We start from the raw sequence: 27,767 nt of genomic DNA, 5'->3' as shown, positions 1-27,767 counted from the left end.
CAGTGTGCAGTCAGTTTAGACATCCTAGGATCCAGAGCATTGAGATGCTTCAGAACTGTATGTCAAAGAGATTCACGTGCCTGCCATGAGCTGAGCCTGGGGTTCATTACATCCTGGCAGAGCCATGAGTCTCAGGCTCTTGACTTCCAGAAACCCTCCTGGCACACTGGGCTTTTTATGAGAAAATTACTGGATGGGCAACATTGGAGTGTGTAGGACACTTTGGCAAGTGACTTTGGATGGGCTGGTGATTGATGAGAAACTGCCACTCAGAAATCTCAACTCTTTCCACACGGACTTCAAAGTCAGGGGAGTGTCTTCAGGTTCTAAAGTACACTGTTACAAATAATAACTATAGAAGACTATAAAGGTAAGGACTGCTTGATTTTAATCATGAGACACCTGCTAATGGTGCAAATTCAGTGTCCTCTCAGCTGCCCTCTTGACCAACCACAGGAGGTACAGAACCACCATTTTGAAGATACCTATCCTCGTGCGGAATCTCTGAGAAGAACACAAAGTCTGTGATTGATCCAGGACACGCAGTGAGGGACATTAGCTCATGTCTTTATATACCATTAAGAAAGAGCCCGATGGCCCGACTAAAGAGTATAGTGGAATGGGCTGGAGAGATGGCTCAGTGGTTAAGAGCACTGGCTGTTCTTCCAGAGGTCCTGAGTTCAATTCCCAGCAACCACATGGTGGTTCACACTGGTGTGACTGAAGACAGCTACAGTGTACTCACAGACATAAAATATAATAAATAATTCTTTATAAAAGACTGTAGTGGATTAAGACATTTGCTGGTCCCATTTCCTGGGACTCAAGGTAGAAGAGAATCAACTCCATAAAGCTGCACTCAGCCTCTCTTTCTCTCTCTCTCTCTCTCTCTCTCTCTCTCTCTCTCTCTCTCTCTCTCCCCCACCCCCCTACACACACACACACACACACACACACATACACAGAGACATGCACACATAATATATAAGTATAACTTTAAGGGAAAAAAGAAAGAAAGAAAAAGAAAAAAAGTAAGGTGTGGCCAAAGTTGCAGCTGGTGGATAGTCTGGCAGAGACGTAAGTCATTCTCTGTGGCAAACCACTTCTATCTTGAACTTGTCCTCCGTGAAGCTGACACTGTGTTGCCAAAATGGAACAGGTAGAACCTATTCCAGAATTAGGCTGCGGGTTTCAGCCCTCTCCCCCCCCCCCCAAGCTTACCTCCTCTTCATACCTTCCCTGCCCCAAGATGACCACACAGCAAGTTCCGAGAAGCAGAGTTCCGGTTCTCCCGAAGGGGACTCATGACCCCCTTTGTCCTTCCTTGCGTTCGTGTGTTTGGGACTCTTGGATTCTAGCTTAATCTTTAGAATTTATTTGAGAATGAAGTGTTTCTACTGATCTCCAAAACTTGAGCTAGAATTGCCTTTTCTGAGTTTCCTACCTTTCCCCTACTGTCTCCAAGTGTGTCTCTGCAATGACAGTGAGCAGATGTTGCAATTTCAATGGTTTTGTGGCCTGGGCACCTACTCAAGGTGCACAGCAGGTGGTCAGATGTCTGTGCTACACTGCACAAGGCTGGATGAATGAAAAGAAAGCGAATAGAGTGACTAGTTTTAGGACAGGGAAAAGGGAGAAGTCTCTACCATTCGAAACCTCTTAGACTACCTCACTGCACCCCATTCCTCTACCCAAAAGTCTCCTGAGCGGTTAGTACTAGAAGTAGAGAGATTGCTTTGGTGCGCTCCAGCGCAGAGAGTGAAGGCAAGCTCCAAGCACGCCCCAAAGTCCCCACCCTCCACTTTCCCCCAGGGTCTGCAGCCCAGGAGTTTGGGGGCGGTCCACGTTGCAGAGAAACAGGCGGGATAGTGCCAGCTTCCAAAATCCACCCCCTCCCTCTTCTGTCACCTTCCCAAGGCTTGAGCAGCACGCGGAGCCCTGGGGGCCACCAGGGCGGGGAGAGCAGCATTCATCTGCGGAGCCTGGGGCGTGGGAGCTGCAGCCTGCAGGACCCCAGAGGCCAGAGGCTTCCTTGCCGCGCTCAGAGTCACATCCAGGCTCCCCTGCTCTCCAGCTGCTAAGCTATCCTGTGCTGGGGACGGTGCGCTCTGGGTGTACACTACTCAAATCCACCCAGGCTGGGTAGAAGTTTCCCTGAGGTAAGTTCAGCAGCCAATGTCCGCTGAGAAAGAAACAGAACAGAGTTAGTAAATGGTCAGTGAGGGGAGGCAGGGGATCAGCCAGTTGAGAGAGGCTACGAGAAGGACCAAGGTGAAGAAAAACACTGCATTTAAAGGTCTTGACAGTGCCTCTTTGGAGGGTTTCATTCACCCCAGAGTGAGCTGAATTCTATGGGCTCTGTTTAGTTGTTTCTCCTTCTCCTTTTCCTCTTTCTCGTTCTCCTCCTCCTCTTCCTCCTCCTCCTCCTCCTCCTCCTCCTCCTCCTCCTCCTCCTCCGACTTCTTCCTCAGGGTGTTGGAGAATCAGCAGTATGAGCTAGTCATTCCCTGATTTGGGTTGGGAGTTCCCCCACCACATACTCGGGGTTCTCCTGGAATGAGAGGTGCCTTGCCCAATTCTTTGTTCCCACATCCAGCATGGGGCCTGGAGCGTGGCAGGCACACAGGGTCACTTAACCAGGCAAAGCCTTTGCAAGCCTGCAGGTACACAGCATCTATGTTTCCCTGCCCAGTGTCACACCAAACTATTAAAGATAACGTCAGGGTTTTGTTGGTGGTGCAGGGCATGAGGGAGGCAGGCAAAGTGTGTCTTTTCAAACATCAATTCCCAGTGACATTCTACTATGAGTGGAGCCCAGACTGCCTGGCTCGTAACCAACCTTGGACGTAATTTCGACCAGAGGCCAGAAGAGGAAGGGAAAACCCTGGAACTAGGAAGTAACAGTTTGTTTCTTTGTGGCCTCTTGTGATAGGATTTCTTGTGGATCCTTTTTAGAAATTACCAGTACGGAGATGTTTGAAGAGGACTTTTGTGAATGCCAGGGAGTCAACAGGGAGAACCGGGTGTCATTGAGAAGTTGGGGTGTTGCTGATTACCTAAGACTCAAGACAGAACACTAGAAAGCTGTTCTTTTTTTTTTTCTTTTTTTAAATGTAATTTTTATTAGATATTTTCTTCATTTACATTTCAAATGCTATCCCAAAAGTTCCCTATAACCCCCCACACCATGCTCCCCAACCCACCCACTCCTGCTTACTGACCATTACCCTGTACTGGGGCATATGATCTTCCCAAGACCAAGGGCCTCTCCTCCCATTGATGGCCGATTAGGCCATCCTCTGCTACATATGCAACTAGAGACACAGTTCTGTGGGGTACTGGTTAGTTCATATTGTTGATCCTCCTATAGGGTTGCAGACCCCTTTAGCTCCTTGGGTACCTTCTCTAGCTCCTTCTTTAGGGGCCCTGTGTTCCATCCTATAAATGACTGTGAGCATCCACTTCTGTATTTGCCAGGCACTGGCATAGCCTCACAAGAGAAAGCTATATCAGCAAAATCTTACTGGCATATGCAAGAGTGTCTGGTTTTGATGGCTGTTTATGGGATGGATACCCGGGTGAGGCAGTCTCTGGATGGTCATTTCTTCTGTCTCAGTGCCGAACTTTGTCTCTGTAACTCCTTCTGTGAATATTTTGTTCCCCATTCTAAGAAGGAACGAAATATCCATATTTTGGTCTTACTTCTTCTGAGTTTCATGTGTTTTGCAAATTGTGACTTGGGTAGTCTAAGTTTCGGGGTTAATATCCACTTATCAGTGAGTACATATCATGTGTGGTCTTTTGTGATTGGGTTACCTCACTCAGGATGATATCCTCCAGATCCATCCATTTGCCTAAGAATTTCATAAAATCATTGTTTTTAATTGCGGAGTAGTGGTAGCTCACCGTGATCGTATAGAAAGCTGCTCTTAAGGGTGTGGTTTTCCCTCCTGCTAGAGAGTCCAAGAGTCACAGTACCAATTTAATTTTTAAAGATTTATTTATTTTTAAAGTGTGTCTGTGTGTGTGTGTAAGGGGAATGTGTGCGTGCCAATACCAGAGGATTGCTTCAGATCTCCTGCAGCCAGGGTGACAAGTGGCTGTGAGCTGCTCAATGCAGGTGCTGGGGAAACAATTTAGTCCAGGGAGAGCTTAGTACAAGCTCTTAGTGGCGGAGCCCTGGCTAGAGCCACGTGCTGCCCATTTTAAAGGACCTAGTTGATGGGTACCACTTTTAGTTTTGTTTATTCTTTGCATTTATTCCCATGCATAAGCTTTGGCTTCCTCGGTTTCTTCTGGAGCATCTCTCCCTTCTATTCAGCCTCCTCTTCTGGTGTAGGTCCAGTTCGTTCCTTTGGAGTCTCACGTCCATGCGGCAGGGGATGCTGAGCTGTATGGGACCGTCCTGCTATGAGCTCTGTTAAGTGTGGTTTGGCATCATGGGTATTTGGTTCATCTGGAGATGCTCCATGACCAGAGAAGCCACATCCCACTCCTTTTCAGATACACTCTGCAGTGTTAAGCAGGTTCAGCTAAATGTGTAGCACTCATTCAGACACCTTGAATCTGCATGGCTGGGCCTGGGACATCTACCTATTTGCAGGCTTGTACTATTAAGGCGGCACACATTGCTCGTATTTTTAAGTCACTTATTTAACTTTTAATTGTGTGTGTGCACCTGGGTGTCGCTCTGTGTGTCTAAAGTGTCAGATCCTCTGGAGCTGAAGTCACAGACAGTTGAGAGTCACTGGCCCTGACTACCAGGAACTGAACTCTGGCCCTCTGTAGGAGCAGTAAGCTCTCTCTAACCACTGAGCTTTCTCTCCACTTGGGTCCTCTAGAAGAACAGTGCTTGCCTGTGGCTGCTGAACCACTCTCTTACCGCCCCCCCCCATTGCTTCTTTAAGGTGACATCTTTCAGATACTTGGTGGCTTTTCACATATACACACCCTTGATGGCCTTGGTAACTTCCTGGGTGCTCTTAAAGCGAACATAAAGATTTCACCTCTTGAAATCTTATTATGAGTCTGTACGGTTTCTGGTCAAGAGCGAAGCCAACCATTTTCACCTGTCACCTCAGGCTACTTACAAGTTTTTTTTTTCTCATAATTCACCTTAAAAATGTGTGTGTTCGTGTACATGGGGGTACAGTTGGCATGCGTGTGCCTGTGGAAGCCAGAGACTGGTGTCTGGTGTTTTCCTCCATCTTTCTCCACTTTTGAGAGGGGGTCTCTCTCTAAACCTAGGGTTTGCTGCTCCAGTGAGGCCTGTGGGTCCTGCTGTCTGCTCTCCACCACTGGACTTACGGAGGTGCGCTCACAGATGTGCCAGGGTTTCACATGGATGCAGGCCCTTGTGTTTGTGCCACAAATACTTTACTCACGGAGTCAGTTCACTGGCCGTGAGGTATTGCTTTTAATACCAAATCCCAAGTACGCCAGGGTGCAGTTACACTGTTATGCTTTTTGTTCAGGATCTTCACAATCAGGGCCATGAGCACAAAAGTCCAGAAACCTAAAATAGCGGTTTGAAATAAAAAGCCTTAGAGGTTTGCATCATTCGACGAAAAACTGTCATTTCCTTCCACCCTTTCATAACATCGGACATGCAGAGAGGGAGCAGTGGGATGGCTCAGTGGGTAAAGACACTTCCCTCCAAGCTTGGAGACCTGAGTTCTATCCCTGAGACCCACAAGACAGGAGAGAACAGGCTCCCTCAAGCTGTTCTCTGACCTCTGCATGTGCTCGCACACACACACACACACCCAGAGGCACATATAGACACACAGACACAGACACAGGCAGATAGACAGATACATACATACATACATACACACACACACACACACACACCACACACACACACACCCAGAGGCACATATAGACACACAGATACAGACACAGGCAGATAGACAGATACATATATACATACACACACATACACCCAGAGGCAAATATAGACACACAGACACAGACACAGGCAGATAGACAGATACATACATACATACATACATACATACATACACACACACACACACCCAGAGGCACATATAGACACACAGACACAGGCAGATAGACAGATACATACATACATACACACACACACACATAGAGACACAGACAGTCACACACACACAAATAAACACACTTACACTCAAACAGATGCACACCCACAGACACATCTTCCTACTAATGGAATGTAACAGGGATGAAGGGAGGAAGGAAAGGAGGAGAGAACCTGGATGAAGGGTTCTTTCCCACTTACAAGGTTGGTATATTTAAATGCTGTGCCATAAAATCAAATTGTGTAGCCGGGCGTGGTGGCGCACACCTTTAATCCCAGCACTCGGGAGGCAGAGGCAGGCAGATTTCTGAGTTCGAGGCCAGCCTGGTCTACAAAGTGAGTGCCAGGACAGCCAGGGCTACACAGAGAAACCCTGTCTCGAAAAAACCAAAAAAAAAAAACAAAAAACAAAAAAACCAAATTGTATTATATTCACAAAGTTTTTGTTAAGCATTCATTAGGGGATAAACCTTTGCCTCGGGAAAAAAAAATCTTTTGGTTTTGCTAAGTCTTCTAGCGATATAATTCTACAAGGATACTGTTGTTAAATGTGAAGTACAGTTTTCTTGTCTTAATCCCTTTGGAGAGTCTAGATGCTTGAAAGTTTTAGTGTTTGCAATATGAATGCAGGGAATGTGTATTTGTGTGGACAGTGCTGGCAGAAGCTAACTAAGTCACCAAACAAGGACCAGGCTTCAAGAGCTGTGACTAGAGTCAAGCACAGCATCCATTCATCTGTAGACTCCGTGTGCTACACAGTCCCGCTAATATAAAGCTCTTAAAAATGGAGGTTAAACCTTCAGTATATATGCCCTGGCTCAGAATGTCTCAAAAACTAAAAATGATGTTGTTAACTATATTACAAGGTAAGTAACTAAGGGCCAAGCTAATGGTTGTGCATTTGAAAGCAACTGACCCTCACGTGGCTGTCCCCAAAAATAAGTATGGTGACCATTATACTTTCCTGGCTTTTACTCTCTCTCCTTTGTTGTTGTCGATTTGACCTGCCTTGTTATTTGTTCCTTTGGAAACAGAGTCTGTAGCCCTGGCCAACCTGAAACTCACTACTGTATTGATTGAGTTGGCCTCACACTCATAGAAATCCTCCTGCCTCCTGAAGACTGAGATGAAAGCTAAACACCACCACTCTGAGCCTGATTACTCTCTCATATGTACTACAAACATGACTTTCCAGTGCTGATTAAATGTTGGACAAAATATTTTTTAATTTCTTATTACATTTTATTTATTTTATGTGTTTATGTGGATGGGAGCCACACAGAAGCCATGGCATATAGATGGAGGTCAGAGGACAACTTACTGAAGTCCGTCTTCTCCTCCCACAGTGCCTTCCTGGGGACTGAACTCAGGTCGCTAGGCTTGTTTGGTAACTACTAACCCACATCCCTGGGCCTCTCTTGACTTCTCTGCTTGCTGTGACTGTTGGTTTTTACAGTAGGGAGTGACCTAACTTTCCTTCCAACAGACCTGGTCTTGAGTGACAGATGTACCTGATGAACCCCAACCTTGACCTCTTAGAGCCTTGCTTTTCTCACCCGTCCTGTGTGCAACAGCCTCAGGGAAACTCCAAGCACCAGGGCGCTCTCCCAAAGGGGAACAGCAGGAGAGCAATCAGGCAGACACTACTGTTTGGTTGGGACGACTCGGTCAGTGTTAAACTCAATGATATGCAGTGTTGCCAGCCCAGTGAACAACTTGTTTCCGTGGAGTGTAACCCACGATGAGCAGAAACTTGCTGGGTGCAGTCTCTCTCTTTTTCCTGGAAGTGTTCCAGTTCATGAAGATCACTTACAAAAAGGCCTGTCACCCAGGCATGCAGCCATCCTGGAAGAGATGCTGCCAGGAGGGAGGTGAGAGGGTGGGGGAGAGGGTATCTGTATTGGACTCACAAGTCCTCATATCTTAAACTTTATGGTTTAAGAAAACTTTCCCAGAGAAATCAAATTCTCCCCACAGGTAGGTGACTTTAAAAATCATGCTAAAGGGGCTGGAGAGGTGACTCAGTGCTTAAGACCGCTGGCTGCTCTAGCAAAGGATCTAGCAAAGGACCTGGGCTCAGCACCCACATGCCAGTGCGCAACCATCTGTAAACCTCTCCTAGTCTCTGCTGGCAACACATGTGCTGCACAGACTTACATTCAAGTGAAACACAGAAAGTAAAACGATAAAGCATGTTTATTGTTTTTCACTCTGTGGATCATGGTTCTGTGATGCTGAAAATATCTTTCTAGTCCACACCCCACACTCCATTCCCTTCCCCTACCTCCCCCCACTGTGTATGTAGGTTGATGTCAGGTGGCTCCCTCAACTGCCCTCTCTGTCTAGTTTTGAGACAAGTCCCCCAGCAAACGTGAGCTCTCCCATTCAGCTAGACTGACCTGCGGCAAGCCTCAAGGATCATCCCCACCAGCCCAGTCTCTGCCTCTCCAGCACTGAGACTACAGTCCTGTGTTCTAGAGTGCCTGACTTCAGGCTAACTCTGCAAACACTTTAGCCTCTAAGCCATTTCCCCAGCCCCTCCCCTGACTGTCAGCAGAAGGGAATGACTGCTAAAATGGAGAACTGCCTTGGTGTGGTGATGAACACCTGAGATCCTGTCCTTGGAAGGCAGAGGCAGGAGGATCTGGAGTTCCAGGTTAACCTCTGCTACATATGCGTTTGAGGCCAGCTAGGGCTACATGGGATACTGTCTGAATGAATGAATGAATGAATGAATGAATGAATGAATAGATATAGATAGATAGATAGATAGATAGATAGATAGATAGATAGATAGATAGATAGATAGAATAAAATTCTTCCCTAAGTATGGAGTATAGCAGCGGCATTCAGAATATCTATTGAGGTGCAAAATGTCAGAGTACATTTTTTAAAATCCATAACGTATACCTACATTTTCAAAATTTTAAATCAGTTTTCCATAGCAACCTCAAGCTTCTCAAGGGAAAGAGAGTGAAGATGCAGAGGCCCTTTGCTACATAGTGGCTATTTAAAAGGCACACCTAGTAAAGACATAATAGTCTTCCCCCAGTCACTCTGCCAGTTTCTTGCCCTCCTGCTAACTCTGGTCTTGGAGCGAGCTCACAGCTCTGGCAGGAGGGATAATTTGGAAAAGATATCCAAGGGCAGAAAAGGATACTGCTTAGCCAATACAAACCCTATGCCAAAGGAAAAGGCACCCCGTGGTTTTCTTATCCTTAATGCTTCCCACGGTTCCTTGTCACTTAGTAGGTACTCAAATATTTTGCATATAAACGGCTGTTAGGATTTCAAAACTCTGGCTGGAGTACATGTCTCTTTGCAAGCTGGGGCAGATGCTCTTAGGAAATTCAGGAATGTGCAAAACTTCATGATGTTCTGAAAAATCCTTAAGCTGTACAGTCTCAGGGAAAAACTATAAACTTTCAAGCTCCTAGCAGGATAAAGGAAAATATAAACACCCACCATTCACGCTGAAGGTTGGTCTCGCCAAAGCAAGATGCTGCCAACTTATCTTTGTGACTCTGAACCTCGCCTTTGGGGGCTCTTGATTAGCCGAGATGATGCTAAGAATTAAGCCCTTTTTATGGCTCCAAATAACAAGTCTATGGACGTGGTCTGCTTTACTTTTGGCAAGAAAAGTTTTTCTCCAAGTGTACGAATGGTAGAAGAAAGAGAAGAAAAAGAGAGCATCAAAAATGAACTTACTTTATGTAATTGGACGTGAAAGTTGTTGGGCTCACTAGGCGTCAAATGTACCCGCAGCTACTTAAGCGTTTTTAGTAAGGGGCTCTGTGTTGACTTCCATGTGTGTTGTTGAGTTGTGTGTGCGCTATGCACTCCAAACTTGAGAGTGGGGAAGGTTTTGCCAGGATTCGTGGACAAAGGCATTTGTGTTGGCTTGAAAATTCATAAGCTAATCATTCATTGGGTCCTTAAAAAAAACAACTTGATTAGTGCTTGGCAAGAAATTCTGACCCGGAGTCTCCATTGTGTGAGTCCTGACACAGCTGAACTTTGAAGTTCATAGAACATCATCATGTTTGATTATTGTTCAGTGAGGGAAAAAAAATCACACGGAACATCAAATGGCCCACAAACATCTTTTGGATACTCCTGCCTCACCTCAAGATAGCTTGTATAGGTGAGCGCACAGTCCATTCACCTCTGTATTTTCTTGGGGGCAGTTTGTATTTAGAATGTCACAATGACAGGCTTTAAAGCAGCGTCCAGATCTCAGGGTCCAGCCTTGCTGTGCTGGCTGGCAGATGATGTTAGGGTCCTGGCCGTGTTCTCTTCATTTGCATCCAGTGCATTCTACAGGCTTCTTACTTGGAGCGCTTCAGTTCTGCCTGAGTGTTTTCTCTGCCTTGGGTGTCTGTCTGACTCACGTGGGGCAGGTTGATGAGCTAACAATCCTGGAAGTGATGCTGTACCTAATATCAGGTTAAAGTTGGTGAGGGAACACCCCATCTTTGTGAACGACTCCCTGGGGCTGACCTATCCATTTTGCTGAGGGGGCCAAGGGCAGAGAGTTCCGGTCACACACGGTGGCAAATTGCCCGTATTTAATGTTGGTTTCCTTCCCTCCTCCATCTTCTTTTTCTACTTCCATGCTTTTAGGAGTCACTTCCCAAACAATCTGTTGTCCTGGTTGGTTTTTATTGTCAATGTCAACAGAATCGATAGTAACCTAAGCCAAAGAATTGCCTCTGTAGGATTGGCCAACTCTGTGATCATTTATCTTGATGTATGGTTGATCTGGAAGGATCCACTGGAGGTATCACCAATCCCTAGGCATGGTGGGGGGAGAGGGGCCAGACACTTGGGCTATCTAGGGATGCTATCTGAGTATAAGTCATTGACCAAACTGGGAAGCAGTGTTTCCCCATAGTTCTTGCTTCAATGCCGGCTCTGACTTCCTTCAGTAAAGAACTATGACCTGGAAGTGCAAACCAAATAAATAAATCCCATCATCGTTTAAGTTGTTTTTGATCAGAGTGTATTATCACAGAAACAGAAAGTGAACTAGGACACAGGGCCATGTGAGCTCTTGTTCAGCGCCTGCTTTTGGGGAAACTCTTGCTGCTATTTCAGTGCACATGGAAGGTTCAGATAGCTCAGCTCTACTGATCTATAGCCACCTTTTCAATACCATTGGAGTCAAATATTAAGAATGGAATCCTTGTTTCCAGACTAGAGAACAGAATTCTGTGGCTAGCTGTTTCATTGTGTCTGGCGTGGTTGGATTCTTGATCCTGACTTTGCTCCTAAATTCCCGTTTCAGGAAACTGTCCTGAAATGTGGAGGGAGGCAGTGAGGATTCAGTGTGACCTCAGAGCAGAGGGGAGCTTGCTGTAACCCCATAACTAGAGAAATACCACAAAACCACATTCTGTTGTTCATAGAGGTGGTTCGGATGTGCTCATGAAGGTGAAGCTGGCGCCTCCACCTTCTGGCACGACATTCCAGTCCCCTCTGTGGTAGCCGTCGTTTGTTAAGTGTGACTTTCTTATCTGCACCCCCAGACCTCTCCTGAGCACCCCATTCTGGATCTCTGACTGTCCACAAGGAACTTGAACTGCACATATGCTGCAGCCCCCAAGGAGTCCCACACAGTATTCAATCCCTTCCCCTCTTCCCACGAATGGTACCACTCTGTGGCCACTCTAGAAAGCAGCCCTGAAGCCCTGTCCTTTCCCCCAACCCTCATGAACGACCCCAGCTCATCAGTTTCTGACTTTAATTCCCAACAGTTTAACTGGATCCCACAGATCTTAGCAAACCTTCCCGAGCCCCTCATTTAGTGATTCCCTGTTCCAACAGCGCCCTCTCTCTTACTCACCTAACACCGGCTTCCTATTCTCCCTCCCCACCTGCCTTCTCGGTCCTCCAAGGCAGCCTCCATATTTCAACCCAGGGAATCTTCCTAAACCATCTGCTTGTACTTTTCTCTGTTTAAAATACTCCAGTGGCTTTGGCTAAAACCCATCCTGATTCTGGTTAAAGTCTTCTCATCACCTAATCTGAGTTCTACTTTTCCTGTCTGTCTTATGCCTGAATCTCTCCCTCCAGTCCCTTCCTCAAGGTCTGTAGGGAGACTTTACTCTCTCCCACCTCTGCCATTTGCACTTGAGATTTCCTCTGCCCAGGACAGTACTATTCTCTAGATTCCAGGCCTTGGCTAAATGCTTCCGTCCTCCATTGTTAGGATAAGCACCATCAACATCCATTCCTAAGAGAAGCATTGTCAGATTATATCTACTGGGAAGAGCTACCAGGCCGTTTAGTAATCAGATGGCTCTCCAGTAAACTGGTTGCTTTGATGTGTGTGATGTGTGTGTGGGCGCGCGAGCATGTGTTCTCCAGGCCAGCCTCAGCTCTGGTCACTCAGTAGACGCTCTACTAATATCTGCAGATGAATAAATGAGCTAACATCAGGTCCTTTACTAGCTGAGAACCACTGGCAGCTCACAGACACTCTTTGAACTATTACCCATTGATAAGAGGCTAATGGAAACAATACCCAAGCTAGGAAGAGTGAGAGGAGTTGATGAAATTATGGGTTTGCGGTCTCTGGCATGCACATAGCTGGTGCTCAGGAATAGTCACTTTGGAGTCACCAAGATAGAAAGATGCTTAAGTTGACCCTGTGACACTTTGAGATGCATGAGGCCATGTTCTAGGAGGTGGAAGCTGAAGGCCCATATTGGTATAGAACGACTGGGTGAAAGCCCAGAGGCAGAAAGGCATTGGTAATCCAGCTAACACACCTGGCTTTTCTGATGTCTTTTCAATCCTAGCGTGGGCTTTTGGAAAAGCAAGTCCTGCCATAGCTCTTCCACCGTTTCCTCCAAATGATCCTTCCTCCCAGCTGTCAGCCCCTGCATTCCCTGGATCGGAGCAGAAATGGAGCTATTTCTAAGAGTTTTCGCCTTAATAAGCCTCTCCCCACTGAGGAGGCTGCTTGGCTTTCTCCCTGATTACTGCCATCATCCTGAAGCAGGGCCATTAGGCATCTAATTGTTGGGTCTCCCGGGGACTGTTGCCAGGGTGCTCCTACAGTGTTCAGCACTTTGAAGGTGATTTGACTGCCTGGGGATGCACAGTAAATGAATCCCCAGGTTGCTACCACTTGGTGAAGAAGGCAAAAACAAACCCAGATGTGTGTAGTGGATGGCCAAGTTAAGAACGCAACTGAGGCAGACACTGAGATATGAGCCCCCAGGGAGGTGTCAGGATTTAAGGGCTTTTAGTTATATTTGTCAAGTTACTGCCTTGGTGCACTTACCTTAGGATCTGTAACTAGACTGTTTTCAAGCTGGCAGAGCCAGGGGTACCACAAACTTTGCAACCCCCAACCCCACCATGTCCATAGATCTAATAATTACGGGACACGCAATCACTTGCAATGAATGGTCACTATAAGGAATATAGGTAAATTAATGACTAATGACATTTATATTAGGTTCTCAGAACAGTTTTCCTTGATAGACCAGACTAGATAAATCCATAAATATTTATTCTGTGGTGCAGAATACTTTAAATAGTTGCTCCCTAAACCTGTAGATTTTCAAGTATCTGCTAACTTACCTCTTCTTTGATGATCCAACAGGCTTTTCCACTATTCTGCTTCTCTCCTTTGCGTGTGTGTGTGTGTGTGTGTGTGTGCGTGCGCACGTATGTGTGCTTGCATGTATGCAGACACATGAATGTATGTGTGCTTGCATGTATGCAGACACATGAATGTATATGCATACATGTGTGTGTACACATGTGTGTAGAGGTCTGAAGTTGGGATTGAGTGTTCTCAGTTGTTCTCCTGTCGATTTATTGAGTTAGTTTTGGCCAATAACTACCAGGAATTCCTTGTTTCTGTTTCCTGAGTTCTGGGATTGCAAGCACGCTATTGCCTGTTCAGCTTTTACATGGGTCTACAGCTACGCCCATCTACGTAGCAAGCATTTTATCCACAGAACCATCTCCCCAGCCTCTAGTCATTCTATTTTTTATGGAGAGAGCGAGCTTCTGTAGATGTAGCCTCCGCTGCTGTCACCACAGTCAGCCAGAGCAGCAGGGGTTGGCTGTGTAGTACACTGGATCTACCAGAAGGCGTCTATGATATCCCCACCCTGGTACCGGCTGAACTCCCCGGGAAAAGACAGTTTGCTGAGATGTAGAGGTTCAGTGAGAAGGGATGGCTAGGACCATCCCTAGGAGAAGGAGCTGGGGTTTTCAGGTCTTCAGAAAGGAGATCTTCAAGTCTTCTACCCATGGAGTTTTCTGACAGTGAACGCAGAGCCTCCAAAGCCCTATATGGTCCAGTATTACCCCTCACTCCCAAATAAAGAAACTAGGTCAACTGATGATTTATGACAGGTATAGAAGGCTCTCAAGGAACAGCTGTTCTTAAGACCATGGCTGGTCAGTGGGGAAGATTTGAATCCAGGAGGCAGCTAGCTCTCGGCCTTGGCCACTACTTGTCCCCCTTGCAGGGAGAAGTGGAAAATATTCACAAGCCTAGTAGCTTCCTGCTGACACTGGAGTTCCATTCTTGCATGAGCAGAATTACAGTTCAGGCATCATTCTTTCATGGTAAGGGGAGTTTTCAATAAGTGGGGCTTTTTTGTTTGTTTGTTTGTTTGTTTCCTTGTTTGTTGTTTTTAGGAGATGGGGGGGGGCAGGAAGAATGATCAATGCAGTCTGGACGTAAAGCTCCAGAGTGGTTGGTGATGGGTGAGAAGCCACAGAGCTCAGCAGCTCAGGGCCTGGGATGCAGTTCAGTGATAGAACCAGTTCACTTGCCTAGTGTGTGCTTGAGTCTCTGCCATGGAAATTGACTATGCTTAATATTTCCAGGAATCTTGTCTCATTTTATTGTTTGGCTTAAGGCAGGGACTTAATAAATCTTTTCAGATTTTCTTTGGTAAGTAAAGGTGATTGGTTCTTTCCCTAACTTTCCCAGTTAAAATCCGTTCATAAGCTAGGAATAAAGATTTGACAAAGCATGAATGGCTCCCAAGCAGCTGTGAGCAGTCTGGTCACTTCCTGGTATCCAGCTTCATTCAGGGCTGTGTTGGCTAATTTTATGTCAACTTGACACAAGTAGAGTCATTTTCAAAGAAAGGACCTTGGATGAGAAAATGCCCCCACCAGACTGGCCTGTAGGCATGACAGAGGTACATTCTCTTGATTTGATGATTGGTATGTGGGTGGGTGTGGCGGTTCTTTGTGTCACTGCTGGACTAGTTGTCCTGGGGGCATAAGAAAGGCTGAGCAAGCTGTTGGAGCAAGCCAGTAAGCAGCACTCCTCCATGGCCTCTGCATCAGTTCCTGCCTCCAGGTTCCTGCCTTGACTCCTGTCAGTGATGGACACTGGGAGGCAAAGCAAATCGCACCCTTTCTTCCCCAAGTTGGTTTTGGTCCTGGTGTTTCATCACAGCAATAAAAATTCCCTAGCAGTTTTCTCTATGTTCTGCTTGTATAGATGACCTTTGATACCCTCATGTGTGTGAGTGTGTGTGTGTGTGCGTGTCCAGCTATACTGAGTGTATGCATGTATGTAGAGGCCAGAGGACAGCCTCAAGTATTGTCTCAGGAGCTATTCACCAAACATATCCTTGGCTCCTTTTCCTTCTTTTATAAAACACAACACTCATCCTTCTTTGTTTTTCTATGAAATCATTTCTCATTGGCTTACAACTTGGCAAGTTGGCGGCCAGTAAGCCCCGGGGATCTGCCCATCTCTAGCCCTGCAATTATTAAGTTCAGGCTACCGTACCCAGGTCTTTTGCTTGTTTGTTTTATTATTCTTTTTCCAGGTCTCTGAAGATTGAGCTCAGCTTCTAATGCTCACATGGAAGTACTTGACCAACTGAGTCATCTCCACAGCTCATCTTCTAGTTTCTTCACTACACTGTTTTCCTTCCCACCTCAGAGCCTTTGAGCAATCCCTGGTCCCCAGCCAACACCACACTCCTCTTGGCCTGGTAAGCTCAAACCATTCTTTCAGCATTGTGTTCTGCAAGCAAGCCGTCCCTGATCACCCTGAAATAAGTAATTCTTAGTGTGTCAAGACGTATATCATCACAGTGCAGAGTAACAATAAACATTTATTTGGCATCCTTTTATGTCCAAAGTCTATTGTAGATAATTAAAAATGATATGGACAGAGTCCTACTTCCAGATAGGAAACAAACAATAGCAAGTCAAGGACTAGCTTTGAAGTGGAATTAACCACCTTAGGTAAAGGATAGATTAAGGGACTGGTAGTTGACTATGTGGCTTGGCGAGGTGACTCTAAATGGACAAGAAAGACTCTGGGAAGGCAACATTTGAGCAGAGATCAAAGTCCCTAAGTATCAGTATCTCAACATCTTTGACTGAATGTGTGAGCAAATGAAGCTCTCTGGGGCCATATCCAGGTTCATTATTCTGGGGGGGTCCCCCCTCAAGCAGGGAGATGATTCAGTTCCAGGGAAATGAAACTCAGTTCAGCCCAACTTAGTTAACCAGTGCTGGGTCAAACTTCTGGGGTCTGACACTTGGTGATTTATTTTAGCCATATTTAAGCACAATTCTGGAAAAAATCAGATTTTTTATTATCAATTATCAATTGATTATTAATAATTGATTATTAATAATTGATAATTATTAATAATCAATTAATAATTGATAATTATTAATTATCAATTAAGACATGTTTACATTGAAACCCTTTACAAAGCACATATGGCTTCTTCCATAAAGATGGGTTCTGTTGACTCAAAACCAATGCTCAACATGGGGGTCTAGGGAGAATGACTGAGGTAAACACAATGTCTGTGGGAGTCAGGATTGGCCTGGCCCTAAGATAACATGGAAGCCACCTAGGCGGTTGCAAAGTACAAGTGACCTCTCTCAGAAGGATGGGGCTTCTGGACTGAGAAGCAACACTCAAGATTTAGTAGGGGAAAGTCTGGGATAAACAAACATAATATTCTGGAGGATTCAAGTGAAGCCAGGCCCTGTTCATAGCAAAAGATCACCAGGTTGTAAACTACATGTCCCCCCAACCCCCTGGGAGTTCTGGGTAGAAGACAGGCAAACATTTCTTTCCTTTGAGGAAACATGCATGTATGTTTAACTTTCCTGGCTTCTCCAGTGCTTATCTGTGTGACAAGACCTCTTACTCACTACACACTGGCTTGCTCAGGGAGCAGGAAGGCCAGCGTGGCTGCAGTGGAGGAGTGGAAGGAAAAGCCCAGCAGATGAGGTCAGGATCATGTGGCCTGTACTGTGCAGACCCTCAAGAGCCTTTCAGAACTGCGGACCCTCAAGAGCCTTCCAGAACCGCCCTTTAGTCTGAGCATGATGAAAGGTCACCAGGGACTTTTTGACCTGAGTCATAATCTTCAAAAAATTGATTATTGTGTGTGGATTTGATGGTGTGTGTGTGTGTGTGTGTGTGTGTGTGTGTGTGTGTATGCACACTACTGTAGTAATCCAGCTAGAAGTGATGATGACATGGGCTTAGTTGGGGACTGGCATTTGGAATGGGTTAGTTGTGGGGTATCTAGAGGAACCCCTTCTCTGTATACACTGTGGTTCTAATTTTATATTTAGTGGAGCCCAACACAAACACCCTGTTTCTTCAGTTAATTGCAAGCGTCATGAGGGCAGAGCCCTACTGGTTTCTTTTATTGGGTATCTTCTACCTAGCATGCCATTTAGTACATGCACAGTGCCAAGAGCATGGGAGAGCTGGCCCTGCCCCTTACCCATCCACAGCACTGCAGTAGGCAGTGTTGTGGATGCTGGAGAACTAGCCCCACCCTGTTCCACCCACATGGCTCTCCTCAGCTGATGAGGGTCAGATACAAGGGGAGAAAGACTCATCCTCCCATGGGGAGGTAGCCATTAGGAATTTAACCATGCCCCAGTGAGTATATAGACCACACGACATGATTTGCTTAGTTTTTTTCTTTTTTTGGGGGGGTGGTGGTTTGGGGAAGGTCATGGGGGGAAGGGGGATGAAGATAGTAACACTGGGAGATGAGTGTGATTGGGGCACATGATGTGAGATTTCCAAATAATCAATTTTAAAAAATCACTTGAATGAGAGAATGCATGGTAGGTGATGGGATGAAGGTGTGAATGAGAGAATGCATGGTAGGTGGTGGGATGAAGGTGTGAGCCAACGCTGATTTCATTTTACAGATGGGGAAAGATGAGCCTCTGGGAATTAGGTGAGGTGGAGATCTAGGCTCTCTCAGTGTTCTGTTTCACAATCTTCCAGGAGTTCCTTTAAATCACACTCACTCTCCTGTATCAGCAGGAGAGAGGGTTTACTAAAATGCACTTAGGATACCCCTTAGATCACTCTCTGTTTAGGCACCCTTCCCATGACAGTAATATTGTTCCAATTACTTTCCAGACAAGTTCTCTGTCTCTCTGACTATCTCTCTCTCTCTGTCTCTCTGTCTCTCTCTGTGTATGCAGGTGTAGGGACCAGATGTCTACACTAGAATGTCTTCCTCAGTGGCTCTTCCCCTATTTATTTATTTATTGACACAGAGTCCCTTGTTGAACCTAGCTCCCAGCAGTTTGGCTAGCCTGACTGGCCAAGGAACTACAGGACTCCTCCTGTCTTCACCTGCCCAGTACTGAGACTTTAGACATACACTGTGGAGTCCAGCTTTTTCCCCATGGGTGCTGGACCTGGTCAGAACACAGGTCCTCGTGTTTCTGTGGCAAGCACTTCACCACCTGCCCCATCTCCTCTCCTCGTATCTTCTTTTTTTTTTTTTTTTTTTTTTGGTTTTTCGAGACAGGGTTTCTCTGTATAGCTCTGGCTGTCCTGGAACTCACTTTGTAGACCAGGCTGGCCTCGAACTCAGAAATCCACCTGCCTCTGCCTCCCAAGTGCTGGGATTAAAGGCATGCGCCACCACCGCCCGGCTCCTCGTATCTTCTTGATGCTCGTTTCTTTCTAAGTCAAAGTCATCAGGATGAGCTCTCCATGAGTAATCGTGGTACAGGGACCTGAGGGCACTCAGCCTAAGCCATCTGATTTCTGTCCTGTTTTGAAAGACACTACAGATCAATTGCCAGGAGCTGTTCGGGTACTTAATCTCCATACAATACGTTAGCCATTCAAAAGTGGTCCCCACAAGGGCACTTTGAACAGAATCAATCAGAGAGAGCTCTCATCAAGAGGGAGAGGAGCGTAGAGTGCAGCCAGCTTTCCTTTGGTCTCTTGGGGCAAAGCAGCTGCCTGCAATGTAACTTTCTCAGGCGGGATCACATTCTGGGCTTTCTAATTAAATTCCTGATATAGATGGCTATTTCACTTAGTGAACAGCTGGTGAAATTGGATCCTTGCTCTGCAGAGGTTTCCCAAAGCCCTTGAAGATTTCTGTGTGATTGAGTAGTACTTTTTTACCCGCCCTAGAATGCAAAGGGAGGGGATTAAAGCCTCCTGCTTATCAGTCCAGGCTCCCCGGCACCGTCCCGCCTTCGTCTAAGAACCTCCTAATAACTTACTTATTATTATAACTAATAACTCATTTATTAACTTTCTTCTTTGGGTTGTTTCCTACTTGCTAAGTCAGTGTGGTTTCCACTTCTATGTGTGTGTGTTGTACACATGGATCTATGTATGTTGTACGTGTATGAATGTGTTTTATACAGGTTTGTGCATGTGTGTTGTACATGTGTCATACATGTGTCTATATTGAACATGTGTGCTGTACATGTGGCTATGTGTGTATTGCATGGGTATTGTTTATATATGTGCACACCTGTATTGTACATGTGCATGTATGTGTCTGTGTGCTATAGATGGGTATGCATATGTACATGTATGTTGTACATGTAGTCACATGTGTGTCTAGGAGTGCACTTGCCCACATGTGCATATGTAAAAGCCAGAGATCAACTTAAGATGTCTTCCCCTATTGCTTTGCCTTATTTTTTGAGCCATTTGATTGGCCAGGGAGCTGCTGGGGCCTGCCTGTCTCTGCTGCTTTCAGCGGCCCAGCACTGGGGTCTCAGCTGTGTGCTGGTGTGGCTGCTTTTATGTGGGTGTAGGAGATTTGAACTTGGGTCCTTGTGCTTTCCTGGCAAGCATCCTGAGCCACCTCCCTAGCCCAGGTTTATGCTTTGTTTGCTTTTGACATGGGATTTCATGTAGCCCAGGCCGGCCCCAAATTCCCCACAGAGCCAAGTATGACCTTGAACTCTTGATCCCCCTGCTTCCAGCTCCGGGATTGTAAGCATGCATCAGCATGCCAGATGATTTACAGAGTTTAGGGCTATTTTACACCCCAAACCCATGAGGCTTCCAATTCCATGGAGGGATAGACATCAAAGAGAAAATTACTCCGGTGAATGTTCAGTCAACGATTTGAATGCTATTCTTGAGAAAAAAATGATAAAACACTAGGAGGGCCAGCCCAGACAAAGGACCTTACTTACTGACGACGAACCAACTAGGAGTGAGGAAAGGGATAAAGATGACCGCAAGCGGTCGGTGAGAGAATTGGGAGAGAAAAGGCATTGGCCACCAAGATCGATGACCTGAATTCAGTTATCTGAAACCCACACCGTGGAAGGCTAGAATCAACCTCTGAAAGCTGACCTCTGACCTCTACATGCATGTCATGATGTGTGCACACACTTATGTGTCCCCACACAAACATGCACACAATAAACAAACAAACAATGTAATAAAAATAAACCTTGAGGCTAGAGAAGGTGGCAGTAGCCAGATGGGCACAGGGCACGACTCCACAAGCCTTGGCATGGATGTAGGCCACCTGGGGCTTGGTTACACTGCAGATTCTGGGGGAGGGTGTATGCTGGAGTCTGTGCTTCTCGAAGCTTCCCGACCACGCTGATGAGGCTGACCAGAGGACCACACTTAGAGGGCAGTGGAGTAAGGACACATTGGCTATGTTTCTGGAAAGATCCATATAGCAAGCAATTTAGTGCCACAGCCGCTCAAGTGTGCCGCTGTGATGTAATAGCAACTGTTGATGGCTCATTCGTGATCAGGGAAGGCTGTGATCTATTAAAAACGTCAGTTAGCAAAGCGGACATGTGCGTTAGATTGGCTTTCCAGGCTGCGGCAGGCTGATTTCCCGATCAGCAAAACCAGGCAGCACCTGTTTGTTCCCAATCAAAGCTCTACCTAAACCTTTTGGGTTAAAACCAATCCATCCTCCAGACCTTTCAGATCAGTCAAATCATGCTCCCCGGGGAGGGGCCAGATTTCTGGTGAGAGGGAAGTTGGCTCCAGAGTGAGGACCACAGGTTAGGGTATGGAGCCAGGAGCCAGGCCGCCTCAGTCCACATCCGGGATCTTTAGCCTTGTAGGTAAGCTCTTTATCTAGTTCTGGGTAACCCGTCTTGCAGCTCTGTACCTCAGCATCTGGCCTGTTAGGTGAAAATTGATAAAACCCACAGTGACCTACTCAGTTGGGTGAGGAGAAAAAGAGCAAGACTGTTTCCACACTGCGCCTGCGCACGGTAAGTCAACGCGCAGATAGCAAGTGTCCTGAAGCTCGCATCTAGCGCGGAGTCTCTGATGTCTTTGTATTTTATTTCCTCATCTTTAAACAAGTGTAAACTCTGCCTCACTGCTTTTCCGAGAATCAGATGATTGCCATGATAATTTTCAGAAGTGATTAATATTTAACTCAGGAGATGGTGGCAGAGTCAGCCAGTGAAACTCTAAGAAAAAGCCAGAGGTGCCCCCAAAGAGAAAGAAATCCTCCGTGCAGATGGCCCCTGCAGTGGAGGCTGAACTTCAGTTCCAGTTGCCATTTCCGATTGGGAAATTTGGCACCTGCTAGCCTTGTGATTGGCTGAGCCAATTCCCTAGCACGAATCTCTTTCCATCCAAAGCACACTCTGTCCCCTGGAGGAAGCCTCTGTGCTCAGGATGCTCTGGTTTCTCAGCCTGAGTCGTTTATCAGTCATTGGCATTTGCACACAGTGATGCTTTGTTGCAGGACACTGTCCTGTGCGACTGTCCTGAAGAGTTTTACCATCGTCCTTTGCCTCTCTCCCTTCCTAGATGTCTTCAGATGGTGCCACGTGTTCTGTAAGGGTAGAAAATGATCTCCAGTGCAGAGACTCTGTCACCAACAGGGACAACGTCCTTCTTTTCTACTTACTTCACTCCTACTGAACGCACCGTAACCTGCTGCATGTGGATGCCACAGGCCCTTCGCCATCCATGGTTTTCTCTGACACAGGGCTGTAGATGGGGCTCGGGTTACTTTTATGGGTTATTTTTTGTGTGTGTGCTTTAATGGTGGAGGGACAGCTCAGTAAATTAGAAGCGTGATGGTCAAAGTATGGTCTCTAGACCACATGAGCGTCACCTGGATGCTGCTAGACATGCACACCCTGGCCAGAGCTACTCATACAACAAACTTACACGTTCCATAAGACTTAGCTCAAAACCCTCCCATTCAAAGGGGACTTGGAACCTCCCAGCTCCCACTTCCCAGCTGCACCCTTAACTTTCCAGGGGTTTTTCACATCTCTGCAGAACCTTCCGGAAGGCAGGGGTGGTCCTGAAGAGAAAAGGAAAGAATTTGAATCCAAATTCTGCTGCTTTCCTAATATGGCTCAGAGAGCAGAATTCTTCATAGTTTCAGTATTAGCATCCACAAGACGAGAGTGGTGGGTGTTCTTTATAGGCTAGGGTGGAGTCAAAGGAGCCAGAGCACAACCACACCTTCTCTTCTGCACAGGCAACTAACCTGTGTGCCAGTGTGTGCTTAGGACAAAATGTGACCTTCGAAAAATACCAAATGAATGAACTTACATGTTGAACTTTGCATCCTGTTTTCATTTGTTTTGTTGGAACCATGTTTGAAGAAATATATAAAGCAGCAGTTCTCAACCTGTGGGTTGTGACCCCTTTGGGGGTCGAATGACCCTTGCACGGGGGGTCACTTAAGACCATCAGAAAACACCAGCATTTACATTATGAATCATAACAGTAACACAATTAGAGTTATGAAGTAGCATAGAAAATAATTTTATGGTTAGGGGTCACCACAACAAGAGGAACTGTATTCAAAAGTCTCAGTATTAGGAAGGTTGAGAACCACTGATGTAAAGTCCGAGCTGTGTCTTTCTGAGACTAATACACAAATTACCCAATTGTGCTTTTGCCAAGGCGAAGCAGTTTGCCTAGTCCTTGATTTCAAGTCAAGGCCTTGTAACTTCCCCTCCCGATCTCCATTGCCTGGGTCTTTATTTCCCCCTGGGAGAGCCTGTGTTTGACACTACTCGGGTTTTACTGGGGCAACTACAACATGGAAGTAGAATTTCAGAATTCCCACCAGCTCTCCCTGTAAAGCATTGAGATGCCTCAGCCCTACCCTCTTTCCCGCCCCCATCCACCCACATCGTATTATGTCAGGTCCACGTGCTTCACTCCTAACACACTGAGTTCCTTAGGTCCAGGGATGTGTGTACTGGGTTTGCATTTCCGGGGGGCTGTTAGACCAGAGCAGCCCAACACACTCATATAAACAATGATAACATACTCGGCTCCAATATTGCATCTATCTCTGCCTCTGGAATGTCCCCACTCAATGATCTGTGGATGCCTCCAGCTCAGCATCTCAAGACACCAGATATGGAGTTCTTCTGTATATACCAGTTACCTATATTTGTAGAGCAATCCATTTCAAAAAGTAGTGGCCTAAGGTAACTGTTATTTCTTATGGTTCTGTGGCTGGGCTAGGCTGCTGCCCAAAGTCTCGTGTGGAGTCTTGGTCAGCCGGTGGCCAAGGTCATAGCCATTGAGATCTCTTTCAGTTACATGCCTCACACCTGGGCTGAGGACGGCTGAGCCACCTCGTAACTAGTCCAGCATCTCTCCTGAGCTCTCTTCGTGGAGCTGACTTGTGTTTCTTCAGGGCAAGCTGGGCTCAGGAGAGTCTCTTACATGATGATCCTAGCATAGATGATCTTAGAGCCTGGTGTGTTATTACACATTTCCCTCTTAACTGTAAGGAGTGGGGCCTTTCCTGTACCTACTAGCCACTTAGATTATTTATCCTCAACTGTGAACTTCATGCTGTCAACCATTTGTGTTGGGACCAGTGGCTTCTACAGGTTTGTCAAAATACTTCATATATTCTGATAACTCCCTTTCTCCTTTTTGGTCTACACTTTACTGTTTTCTTCTTGAGAATTTCTTCTCAATATTTGGGGGATACCTTTGAATATGTTGCCTTTCAAATGTCTGTCCTGTGACATTAGCACAGCTTCACCCTAGCATCTAGGCAATATACAAGTGCCAAAGTTGTCTTTCTTAATTGCTTTCTCCTTTATTTTAAAGCACTCCGAATTTTAATTTTTCCAATTAGTTCTTAGATGGTTCCAACTGGTTCTTAGATTTATCACTATGCTTTCAAATTCCTTTTCTATTGTTTCCTGTGTTCCATTCTTTTTTCTTACTGGTTTTAATTTTTTTCTTATTCAAATATATCCTTTAGTAGTGATTTAGGTAAAAAAAAAAAAAATCTAGAAGCAGTTTCTGTCAGTTTCAAGTTGTCTGATTCAGCAGCCCAGGGCTCCCTTAACCTTTTAAGGATCCTGACTTAGGCCAAGTCTGGGTTCCTGGCTCCAACAAAGGAAAGAATCCCCAGGTTGGACAGTGTGAAGTGGCGTTACAGTTTTGTTTTGTTTGGTTTGGTTTTGGTTTTTCGAGACAGGGTTTCTCTGTATAGTCCTGGCTGTCCTGGAACTCACTTTGTAGACCAGGCTGGCCTCCAACTCAGAAATCCGCCTACCTCTGCCTCCCAAGTGCTGGGATTAAAGGTGTGCACTACCACGCCCGGCATGTTACAGTTTTATAGAAAGAAGGAATTTATAAAGAATAGAAGCTGTATCCGGGAGCATGGGCGTGGTCTTTTCTAAGATGGGCTTGCGGAGAGTAAGGCAAATGTCCGCGTAGACGTGGGCTCCTCAGAAGAGCTGCAGCTGATTGTCGTAACACTAGCCGTAGACGACAGCATTTGTTGGCTTTTGAGTTAGATCTGGAAACATTGCCGAAGACCCTGTCTGCCTCCCCTTCTTGTTCATGTTAGTGGAGACTGGAGACTTGCGGGCTGAGCTTCACACAAGCCTCGAATGGATGGTCTGACAACCTCAACCTGGCAGCCAGGATGGGGGTGGGGTGGGGAAGTGCACGAGTTGGGCCCTTTCCTTGTAAATAAATGGGGTTTAGAGAGATTCCTAGAAAACCACAGGTTTATGGCTCTGGAGAGGGAGAGGGGGAGGGGAATGGAAGGGAGGGGGAGGGAAGTTGGTTAGAAGCAGTTCTTAATTTGGTGAGAGTCTTGCTTCATTGCTGGCGAGAGTTTGTACCAGGCTCCAGGGCGAGGGGAGCCTTCTTGCATCATGGCCATCTTTCCGCTCGTTCAGTCTATCTTGCCTCGGTTTACTTTTCTAATCAGTAATTTTTTTAATGTTTATTTCTAATCATAAATGATCTCCATATAAAATGTTTCTATGACAGAAGATATTTAATTATTCTCGGACATTTGTTGATATGAATAAATCGTCTGCACAGAAGATTCCCTTTTTACCACCTCAGAACCATTTGTATTTTCTTGACATTTTGGTTATGAGCCCAGCCTTTAATGGCTGAGCCATCTCTCCAGCCCTGACAATTTGTACTCTCAATTCTAAAACATTCCCACTCACAACCTCTTCAAAAGTCACCTCCTCTTTCCTATATTGTCTCCAGATTTTCCATTAGGCCTGTGCCAGCGCTCTCTTCATGCTGTTCCCTCTCTGTTAGATAATTACAAAACTCTGTCTTTGCTGTCCTCTGGCAACACAGTTGTTGGCTTTAAACTTCTTGTATGAAGGAGGATATTTCCCACACTCGATCTAGTTCCAGTGGATATACTTTGTATGGGTCGGTGTTTTGATGTTTGCTTTCAAACTCTGTTTTATATTCTTTGGGTTCCAGTAGTTTTATGTCCTGTGAAGGTTGCTGTGTGTGATTGCTGTGCATCCCGCAGTCCCTCTAAGCACCTTTCATGTATTTTACAGCTGCATTCAGAGGCTCTCACTGCCTCCTGTCTGCGTGCCACATCTCTTTGTGTTGCATCCTGCCCCCTCCTCCAGGGGTCCTTGCTTTTGCAGGTTTTCCCTTTTTGCCCTGGTATCACCTTGGGGTGGTTCCTTTCTAGCACATGAGAGATTCTCATGTATCTACAGATGTCCTGGAAGAGTGGCGGCTTCTTCTTCTTCTTCTTCTTCTTCTTCTTCTTCTTCTTCTTCTTCTTCTTCTTCTTCCCTTCTTACAAATAATTTAAAAATATATTTAATGTATGGGGTATGTTATGTATGTATGATGCTTGTTTGTGGTGTGTGTGTGTGTGTGTGTGTGTATACAGACATGCATGCGCCTGAGACAAGATGCATGTGGAAGTCACCGGGCAGCTCAGGAGTCAGTACTCTCCTGTTGTGTTTCATCGCAGCAATAGTAACTCTCAGGCAGTGGGTGACAGGGACTGAACTCAGGCCATCAGCCTTGTGCTTCCAGCCACTGTGCCATGTGACCAGGTCATCGTCTTGTTCTTTGCTTTTGCTGCAGTTTTGTTTGTTTTCATAGACTCTCGTTTGGTAGTGCAGGCTGTCCTGGAACCCACACTACAACCCCAGCTAGTTTTTAGCTTCTGATAATTCTCCTGCCTCAGCCTCCCAAGTATTGGGATTGTAGGCCTATGCTCTCACATGATTTTATTTTACAGGTGATCAAGAACATAAATGAGGAAACACATTGCCTTGTAGCCTCTCAGATGAAGACACATTCTCTAAACAGAAATAAGACAGTGATGGTGGCTGAGTGGGAGAAGGGAACGGGGGAGCTATTCTCAGTAGAGATGTGTCTTAGCTGCTTTTCAGTGGCTGGATAAGATACCCCAGTGAAAGCAGCTTAAGGAAGAAACAGTTTATTTTGGGTCCTTGTTCCAGAGTGTTCGATGGTGGTGGGGAAGACAGAGTGGGAGGCAGAGCAGACGTGGGTGCCGGTGCAGGAGGCTGGCTGAGCACATGGCATCTGTACCTGGAAAGCAGGAAGTTGCAGGAAGTGTGGCTGGGCTAGGAAGTTTCAAGGCGTATCCACAGTGATCTACTTCCTCATAAAGGTTCCACAGCCCCCCTTCCCGCCCCCACAAAGCAACATCAGCTGGGGACCCATGGACACATATGCCAATGGGACATTCAGACCACAACAGGATGCTAGCCGCAGGTCCCTCTAGGGAAGAACTGTCAGTGGAGGGAAGTGAGGGAGGCTCTGAAGGACAGCAAGATTGTCTCACATAAGGACTGGCAGGCTCAGTGAAGCTGGGGTGGCATGGGCTGGTAGGAAGGGGGTGGGGAGAGAGGATTAGTAACACTAGGCTCTGTGAGGGCATGGCCAAAGGATGGGTTTAGGAGTTTCAGTGAGTGTGGGGTGGGCTCCCTTTTTAAATCTTAAGATAAAGCATTCTAGAATAATCTATAGTTTATCAAGAATCAAGAGTAGAACCAGGAATCGAGGCGTAGTTTGCTAAAATTTAAGTAAATAAATGATGTCTTAGATTAGGATGGAAATATTAAATGTATTGAAAAATGACTGAATCCTAGACCAATTTACTAAAACCTGAAACCATCAGCAAAACTCAGGAACATGGAG

General features: G+C 46.0%; 1 protein-coding gene across 1 annotated transcript in view; it reads left to right on the top strand.

Annotated features, from left to right (window-relative positions):
* The first annotated feature begins 1,929 nt into the window (after positions 1-1,929).
* Col6a6 (collagen type VI alpha 6 chain) overlaps positions 1,930-27,767 on the top strand; it is a 141,469-nt gene continuing 115,631 nt past the window's right edge. The window contains exons 1-2 of the mRNA XM_085827969.1: positions 1,930-2,159; positions 15,886-16,053. The gene's annotated coding sequence lies outside the window, so the exon portion shown is untranslated. The remainder of the gene's footprint in view (positions 2,160-15,885; positions 16,054-27,767) is intronic.

This window comes from Mus caroli, unplaced genomic scaffold, assembly GCF_978045245.1.
Source record: "Mus caroli unplaced genomic scaffold, Mus_caroli_1 scaffold_11, whole genome shotgun sequence".
In the NCBI taxonomy this organism is placed as follows: domain Eukaryota; kingdom Metazoa; phylum Chordata; class Mammalia; order Rodentia; family Muridae; genus Mus; species Mus caroli.
The sequence above is the reverse complement of the archived record's forward strand: the minus strand, read 5'-3'. Positions and strand labels throughout refer to the sequence as shown.